Raw genomic sequence first — 9,791 nt, 5'->3', positions numbered from 1 at the left:
AACACAATGTAACTCCAAGTCAATCACACTTCTGTGAAATCAAACTGTCCACTTAGGAAGCAACACTGATTGACAATAAATATCACATGCTGTTGTGCAAATGGAATAGACAACAGGTGGAAATTATAGGCAATTAGCAAGACACCCCCAATAAAGAAGTGGTTCTGCAGGTGGTAACCACAGACCACTTCTCAGTTCCTATGCTTCCTGGCTGATGTTTTGGTCACTTTTGAATGCTGGCGGTGCTTTCACTCTAGTGGTAGATTGAGACGGAGTCTACAACCCACACAAGTGGCTCAGGTAGTGCAGCTCATCCAGGATGGCACATCAATGCGAGCTGTGGCAAGAAGGTTTGCTGTGTCTGTCAGCGTAGTGTTCAGAGCATGGAGGCACTACCAGGAGACAGGCCAGTACATCAGGAGACGTGGAGGAGGCCGTAGGAGGGCAACAACCCAGCAGCTTGACTGCTACCTCCGCCTTTGTGCAAGGAGGAGCAGGAGGAGCACTGCCAGAGCCCTGCAAAATGACCTCCAGCAGGCCACAAATGTGCATGTGTCTGCTCAAACGGTCAGAAACAGACTCCATGAGGGTGGTATGGGAGCCCGACGTCCACAGGTGGGGGTTGTGCTTACAGCCCAACACTGTGCAGGACGTTTGGCATTTGCCTGAGAACACCAAGATTGGCAAATTCGCCACTGGCGCCCTGTGCTCTTCACAGATGAAAGCAGGTTCACACTGAGCACATGTGACAGACGTGACAGAGTCTGGAGACGCAACGGAGAACGTTCTGCTGCCTGCAACATCCTCCAGCATGACCGGTTTGGCGGTGGGTCAGTCATGGTGTGGGGTGGCATTTCTTTGGGGGGCCGCACAGCCCTCCATGTGCTCGCCAGAGGTAGCCTGACTGCCATTAGGTACCGAGATGAGATCCTCAGACCCCTTGTGAGACAATATGCTGGTGCGGTTGGCCCTGGGTTCCTCCTAATGCAAGACAATGCTAGACCTCATGTGGCTGGAGTGTGTCAGCAGTTCCTGCAAGAGGAAGGCATTGATGCTATGGACTGGCCCGCCCGTTCCCCAGACCTGAATCCAATTGAGCACATCTGGGACATCATGTCTCGCTCCATCCACCAATGCCACGTTGCACCACAGACTGTCCAGGAGTTGGCGGATGCTTTAGTCCAGGTCTGGGAGGAGATCCCTCAGGAGACCATCCGCCACCTCATCAGGAGCATGCCCAGGTGTTGTAGGGAGGTCATACAGGCACGTGGAGGCCACACACTACTGAGCCTCATTTTGACTTGTTTTAAGGACATTACATCAAAGTTGGATCAGCCTGTAGTGTGGTTTTCCAATTTTGAGGGTGACTCCAAATCCAGACCTCCATGGGTTGATAAATTTGATTTCCATTGATAATTTGTGTGATTTTGTTGTCAGCACATTCAACTATGTAAATAAAAAAGTATTTAATAAGATTATTTAATTCATTCAGATCTAGGATGTGTTGTTTAAGTGTTCCCTTTATTTTTTTGAGCAGTGTATTTTGCACTGACTATATGCACACACTGGAGTCTACCCACATACTCACACATACTTACACTGACACCCCAACACACACACACACACAACATGTGCACACATGCATATTGACATACACTCCACATATGCTGCTGCTACAGCTCAGTCTATTATATATCCTGTTGCCTAGTCACGTTACCCCTACTTACAGTGAGGGAAAAAAGTATTTGATCCCCTGCTGATTTTGTACGTTTGCCCACTGACAAAGAAATGATCAGTCTATAATTTTAATGGTAGGTTTATTTCAACAGTGAGAGACAGAATAACAACAAAACAATCCAGAAAAACGCATGTCAAAAATGATATAATTTGAGTTGAATTTTAGTGAGGGAAATAAGTATTTGACCCCCTCTCAATCAGAAAGATTTCTGGCTCCCAGGTGTCTTTTATACAGGTAACGAGCTGAGATTAGGAGCACACTCTTAAAGGGAGTGCTCCTAATTTCAGTTTGTTACCTGTATAAAAGACACCTGTCCACAGAAGCAATCAATCAATCAGATTCCAAACTCTCCACCATGGCGAAGATCAAAGAGCTCTCCAAGGATGTTAGGGACAAGATTGTAGACCTACACAAGGCTGGAATGGGCTACAAGACCATCGCCAAGCAGCTTGGTGAGAAGGTGACAACAGTTGGTGCGATTATTCGCAAATGGAAGAAACACAAAAGAGTCAATCTCCCTCGGCCTGGGGCTCCATGCAAGATGTCACCTCGTGGAGTTGCAATGATCATGAGAACAGTGAGGAATCAGCCCAGAAATACACGGGAGGATCTTGTCAATGATCTCAAGGCAGCTGGGACCATAGTCACCAAGAAAACAATTGGTAAGTGTTGTGGTCAGATGAGACCAAAATCGAGCTCTTTGGCATCAACTCAACTCGCCGTGTTTGGAGGAGGAGGAATGCTGCCTATGACCCCAAGAACACCATCCCCACCGTCAAACATGGAGGTGGAAACATTATGCTTCGGGGGTGTTTTTCTGCTAAGGGGACAGGACAACTTCACCGCATCAAAGGGACGATGGACAGGGCCATGTACCGTCAAATCTTGGGTGAGAACCTCCTTCCCTCAGCCAGGGCATTGAAAATGCGTTGTGGATGGGTATTCCAGAATGACAATGACCCAAAACACACGGCCAAGGCAACAAAGGAGTGGCTCAAGAAGAAGCACATTAAGGTCCTGGAGTGGCCTAGCCAGTCTCGAGACCTTAATCCCATAGAAAATCTGTGGAGGGAGCTGAAGGTTCGAGTTGCCAAACGTCAGCCTCAAAACCTTAATGACTTGGAGAAGATCTGCAAAGAGGAGTGGGACAAAATCCCTCCTGAGATGTGTGCAAACCTGGTGGCCAACTACAAGAAACGTCTGACCTCTGTGATTGCCAACAAGCGTTTTGCCACCAAGTACTAAGTCATGTTTTGCAGAGGGGTCAAATACTTATTTCCCTCATTAAAATGCAAATCAATTTATAACATTTTCAACATGCGTTTTTCTGGATTTTTTTGTTGTTATTCTGTCTCTCACTGTTCAAATAAACCTACCATTAAAATTATAGACTGATCATGTCTTTGTCAGAGGGCAAACGTACAAAATCAGCAGGGGATCAAATACTTGTTTCCCTCACTGTATATGTACATAGCTACCTCAATTACCTCATACCCCTGCACATCGACTCAGTACTGGTACTCCCTGTATATAGCCATGTTATTTTTACTCCTTATTGTTATTCACTGTGTATTTATTCCTCATGTTACTATTTACATTTTGTATCTCTAACATTGCATTGTTGGAAAAGGACACATAAGTAAGCATTTCACTGTTCGTCTACACCTGTTGTTTATGAAGCATGTGGCAAATAACATTGGATTTGCAGTGCACACATGTAAATCGGTTCAACCTGCCCAAGAAATGCCCACCCCACCCTAAACACACCTATACAATTATTCCACAATGAAGGAGCGGTAATGCACCTAACATGCTGACCACACGGCACGTAAGACGGTGCATGAGCATTGCAAAATACATTTACTCATACATGTTATTCAATCAGTTCATAAAAACTGCTCGCTAGCCAGGTGTTAAAATAGACCTTGGTTCTATTTTTGGTGCGCTGCAAGTCCCACCTAACCCATCTCCTCATTGGTTTTTAGGAGTATTTCAGGTATTATAACAACCCAATGTTTATATCCCAGGACAAATTAGCTAGAAACAGCAAGCTAGCTAGCTAAATGACCATGAATATTTCATGTGTTTCGACCTGTCTCAAAATTAATATAGTTGGTTCAGAGTTAGTTTTGATATTTCAACCTGAGTGTCTTGATCGCATCTGCTGTGGATTGCCAAATCCACATACGCGCGTGCCTGGTCTAGTCAGCATGTAATACTGTTATGTAGACCGCCATAAAACCCCAACGAAGAAGAACATTCCACACTCAAAGTTACAGGTGAGACTAGCACCATCCCACAGTTGATGACGCCAATGAATTCCTAGATGAGATGCAGCATAATTGAATGGGATTTTCAGTTCAAGCTCTTGCATGTATAACCAGAGAAAGTGCTGGTTTATGGCTGTTGTGACAGACAAACACGAGGTCCCGTCCAGTGAGCCTGTTGCATCCGCGACAAATTATTGTAAAGAGCTACAACTGCTTCAAATTCCATTCAGTTCATGGCTCACCGTAAAAGTTCTAAACACGCTGACGGCTTTTACTACCTGCCGTTGTTATTTGCGGTTCTCCTCTCCGTCCCCTCGTGTGTCGCAGCTATGTCACTCGGGACAGCTTTATCCGATCCCCGGGACCACGGGCTACGTCAACTCCCGGTAAAAGGGAGGGAGATTAACGGGGGATTTTCTTTAAAGTGGAATTATTAAAGCGACAGTCGTCTATCTACGGGCCATGTCAGAGACACATGTTGAAGCACCAAAACATAAATTAAAAAAGACGCACACTATTTCCATAAATAGAAGTCAGACAATTTCACACATGTCAATTGACCAATCAGATTTAGGACTAAACTGCCAATCTCAATAAACACCCTGCAGATTCACTGTATGCATAGTTTCAGTTACCCAGAAGTAAAATTCTCTCGCGAAAATTAGTCATTTCCTGTTTTCATCTGTCAACGAGAGTCTGTTCACGAGAGATTTCTGTATGCAGGTTTGGTGTCAATGTTGTCAAATGCACAGTAGGCACTAGGCAGGTAAATTCAGTATGGGTATAGATTAAAGTATTTATTAATCTCATTGCAGGGGAGATGACTGTCAGCTTGATGAAAATTATGTGTCAAGAAGATGATGAATATGGCATTTTCTATTCCAGGTGAGATAATGACAGAAAATAATGCCAGAATGTTTTCATGCATTGACTCTGTATAGCTCACCTCCTCAGAAATGCCAGCATAACCCAGATGTGTCAGTCACAGCAGACCTGGGATCAGTGAGGAATGAATGTACACAGGGGTCTGATCTCCTCCATGTCAGCCCTGGATGCCTCACCTGCCTCCCAGGCCCTGAGCTCTGAGCACACATACCCTCTCTGTGGGGGGAATCCAAATGGAGAAGGAAAGCCATGATTCTTCATGGTTGTCAATTCCATCGGTAAGGAAAATCATTATAAGTGTATTTTTCCTGCTTCAGAGAGAGTGAGGGTGTAAATACTAGAGCTGGGCGATATGGACCAAGATCCATATCACAATAAATTGACTGAATTATCACAATAACAATAAATTGAACGATACGTTTTTAACAATGTGCACCACAGTTATGTTTTATATTACTCTTAAAACTACTACTACGACTTTGAATGTTGTAGCTATCAATTGTCCCATTAACAATCACCCATATTGCCAAAGTTATTTAATTTCAAACTTCACATTTCTCTAGTAGGGCCCTATAGGTTATTTATCGTAATGAATGATGTCAGCAAAATGTCCACGATAAGTGGTCGGTTTGTTCGGTGTCGAGAATGTTCGGTTTATCGTCCCAGCTCTAGTACAGTAAATGCAGTGGTATGCTATACATATAACCATAGAAAGCTACACCAATGCAAACATGTTACAAGTGCTACAAGAATATCCCCATCAAATGAGGCATGTTACCTGATGTCTCAGCCTCTGTCCATCCAACCTTTTATACTGACCTTGTTCTGGGTTTGCGTGAAGAGCTCTGGCACACTGTAAAATTCCCAAATAGACCCTGAATCTACAAAAAAAAAATCTGTGTGATAATGTGTCACAGTATGATAAATGCCCTTGGATGAGAGTGGGGCTAGATAGCCAACAACAACATAGGCAATTTGCACTGCAGACAGATCCATATCACACACCATATTTATCCATTTTCCTGAGTCCATTGCTATCATTAAACTGTAAATAATAACTGCATTAAATAATAGACCAGATACATATATACATTTTGTCTGTCTGGAGGATACTGTCTGACTTTTCAAAACACCTAAGTATGCTCAAAAAGTGTATGAAATAACAAGAGGCCTCACAGATAGGAAAACAACAATTTGTTTCTCAGAAAATCTGTCTGTTCGGTGAATAACAGCCTTTATTTACATTTACCAGATGCTCTTATCCAGAGTGACATACAGTAGTGAGTGGATACATTTTCATACTTTTTTTTCATACTGGTACCCCGTGGGAATCAAACTCACAACCCTGGCGTTGCAAGTGCCATGCTCTACCACCTGAGCTACATGGGACTCAATCTATGAAGAGCTTATTTCCTGTAATCAAAGATACAGTGGGGAGAACAAGTATTTGATACACTGCCGATTTTGCAGGTTTTCCTACTTACAAAGCATGTAGAGGTCTGTAATTTGTATCATAGGTACACTTCAACTGTGAGAGACGGAATCTAAAACAAAAATCCAGAAAATCACATTGTATGATTTTTAAGTAATTAATTTGTATATTATTGCATGACATAAGTATTTGATCACCTACCAACCAGTAAGAATTCCGGCTCCCACAAACCTGTTAGTTTTTCTTTAAGAAGCCCTCCTGTTCTCCACTCATTACCTGTATTAACTGCACCTGTTTGAACTCGTTACCTGTATAAAAGACACCTGTCCACACACTCAATCAAACAGACTCCAACCTCTCCACAATGGCCAAGACCAGAGAGCTGTGTAAGGACATCAGGGATAAAATTGTAGACCTGCACAAGGCTGGGATGGGCTACAGGACAATTGGCAAGCAGCTTGGTGAGAAGGCAACAACTGTTGGCGCAATTATTAGAAAATGGAAGAAGTTCAAGATGACGGTCAATCACCCTCAGTCTGGGGCTCCATGCAAGATCTCACCTCGTGGGGCATCAATGATCATGAGGAAGGTGAGGGATCAGCCCAGAACTACACGGCAGGACCTGGTCAATGACCTGAAGAGAGCTGGGACCACAGTCTCAAAGAAGACCATTAGTAACACACTACGCCGTCATGGATTAAAATCCTGCAGCGCACGCAAGGTCCCCCTGCTCAAGCCAGCGCATGTCCAGGCCCATCTGAAGTTTGCCAATGACCATCTGGATGATCCAGAGGAGGAATGGGAGAAGGTCATGTGGTCTGATGAGACAAAAATAGAGCTTTTTGGTCTAAACTCCACTCGCCGTGTTTGGAGGAAGAAGAAGGATGAATACAACCCCAAGAACACCATCCCAACCGTGAAGCATGGAGGTGGAAACATCATTCTTTGGGGATGCTTTTCTGCAAAGGGGACAGGACGACTGCACCGTATTGAGGGGAGAATGGATGGGGCCATGCATCGCGAGATCTTGGCCAACAACCTCCTTCCCTCAGTAAGAGCATTGAAGATGTGTCGTGGCTGGGACTTCCAGCATGACAACGACCTGAAACACACAGCCAGGGCAACTAAGGAGTGGCTCCGTAAGAAGCATCTCAAGGTCCTGGAGTGGCCTAGCCAGTCTCCAGACCTGAACCCAATAGAAAATCTTTGGAGGGAGCTGAAAGTCCGTATTGCCCAGCGACATCCCCGAAACCTGAAGGATCTGGAGAAGGTCTGTATGGAGGAGTGGGCCAAAATCCCTCCTGCAGTGTGTGCAAACCTGGCCAAGACCTACAGGAAACGTATGATCTCTGTAATTGCAAACAAAGGTTTCTGTACCAAATATTAAGTTCTGCTTTTCTGATGTATCAAATACTTATGTCATGCAATAAAATGCAAATGAATTACTTAAAAATCATACAATGTGATTTCCTGGATTTTTAGATTCCGTCTCTCACAGTTGAAGTGTACCTATGATAAAAATTACAGACCTCTACATGCTTTGTAAGTAGGAAAACCTGCAAAATCGGCAGTGTATCAAATACTTGTTCTCCCCACTGTATGGCAATGATCTATTTGCATATAGACCTACTCCAGCTCTGATTGGTTATGCCACACCGGTTTGTATATAGTATGGGCTGAGTCTTGTGCAATACAATCCTACTCTGATGTGTTCTGCCTACAACAAAATCTCTTGCATAGTTCGTTTTGTTTCGGTATGTTGCATTGAAAGTGGCTAATATTGCGTTGATTCGATCACATTTGCCACAGTAAAAGGAAACGTTGATAGTATTAACCAACAGGGAAAACTCTGTTACTGCGCACCCCCCACACGCGCGCAGCTTAGAGGGAACATTGGTTGAGACCCCAACTGAGTTCCAAAATATGAGGACCCTCAGTGTCCTCATATGTGTCACGACTTCCTCCGAAGCTGCCTCCTCTCCTTGTTAGGGCAGGCTTCGGCGTTCGTCGCCACCTGCCTTCTAGCCACTGCCGCTCCATATCTCATCATTCCATTTGTTTTGTCTTGTCAATTACACACACCTGGTTCATATTCCACTCATTAGTAAGTGTATAAGTGTTCCCTCTGCCCCCTTGTCCTTGTGGGTGATTGTTTATTGTGAGGAGATAGTAGCTCGGTTGAGTTCAGTGTATTTTGTATTGCTGGGGTATTTTCCCTGTGTGCCTGTTAATGCTATATTATGGAATAAACTCTGTATACTGTGATTTACCCTCCTGCACCTGACTCCTTCAAATCACGCATCACAATATGTACTATGGCCCTGCTTGTGTCCATTCTTACATATAAATGGACAGTTGATTGACAGGTTCAGCCCTTAGGCAATCTCTTTCATTTTCCCATCATGTTCTGTAATGTGTGACTGATAGTATGAATCCATTATCAGGGACATGACTAGGGATGCAGCAAGCAAGCAATGCCAAAGCCCCAATGTACAGTGGGGAAAAAAAGTTTTTAGTCAAATCAAATCAAATCAAATCAAATTTTATTGGTCACATGCGCCGAATACAACAGGTGCAGACATTACAGTGAAATGCTTACTTACAGCCCTTAACCAACAGTGCATTTATTTTAAACAAAAAAAGTAAGAATAAAACAACAACAAAAAAGTGTTGAGAAAAAAAGAGCAGAAGTAAAAATAAAGTGACAGTAGGGAGGCTATATATACAATAGAATAAAGTGACAGTAGGGGAGGCTATATATACAGGGGGGGTACCGTTGCATAGTCAATGTGCGGGGGCACCGGCTAGTTGAGGTAGTTGAGGTAATATGTACATGTGGGTAGAGTTAAAGTGACTATGCATAAATACTTAACAGAGTAGCAGCAGCGTAAAAAGTATGGGGTGGGGGGGCAGTGCAAATAGTCCGGGTAGCCATGATTAGCTGTTCAGGAGTCTTATGGCTTGGGGGTAGAAGCTGTTGAGAAGTCTTTTGGACCTAGACTTGGCACTCCGGTACCGCTTTGCCGTGCGGTAGCAGAGAGAACAGTCTATGACTAGGGTGACTGGAGTCTTTGACAATTTTGAGGGCCTTCCTCTGACACCGCCTGGTATAGAGGTCCTGGATGGCAGGGAGCTTTGCCCCTGTGATGTACTGGGCCGTACGCACTACCCTCTGTAGTGCCTTGCGGTCAGAGGCCAAGCAGTTGCCATACCAGGCGGTGATGCAACCAGTCAGGATGCTCTCGATGGTGCAGCTGTAGAATTTTTTGAGGATCTGAGGACCCATGCCAAATCTTTTTAGTCTCCTGAGGGGGAATAGGCTTTGTCGTGCCCTCTTCACGACTGTCTTGGTGTGTTTGGACCATGATAGTTCGTTGGTGATGTGGACACCAAGGAACTTGAAGCTCTCAACCTGTTCCACTACAGCCCCGTCGATGAGAATGGGGGCGTGCTCAGTCCTCTTTTT

The sequence above is a fragment of the Coregonus clupeaformis genome, chromosome 1 (genome assembly GCF_020615455.1).
Source record: "Coregonus clupeaformis isolate EN_2021a chromosome 1, ASM2061545v1, whole genome shotgun sequence".
Classification (NCBI taxonomy): Eukaryota; Metazoa; Chordata; class Actinopteri; order Salmoniformes; family Salmonidae; genus Coregonus; species Coregonus clupeaformis.
The sequence above is the reverse complement of the archived record's forward strand: the minus strand, read 5'-3'. Positions refer to the sequence as shown.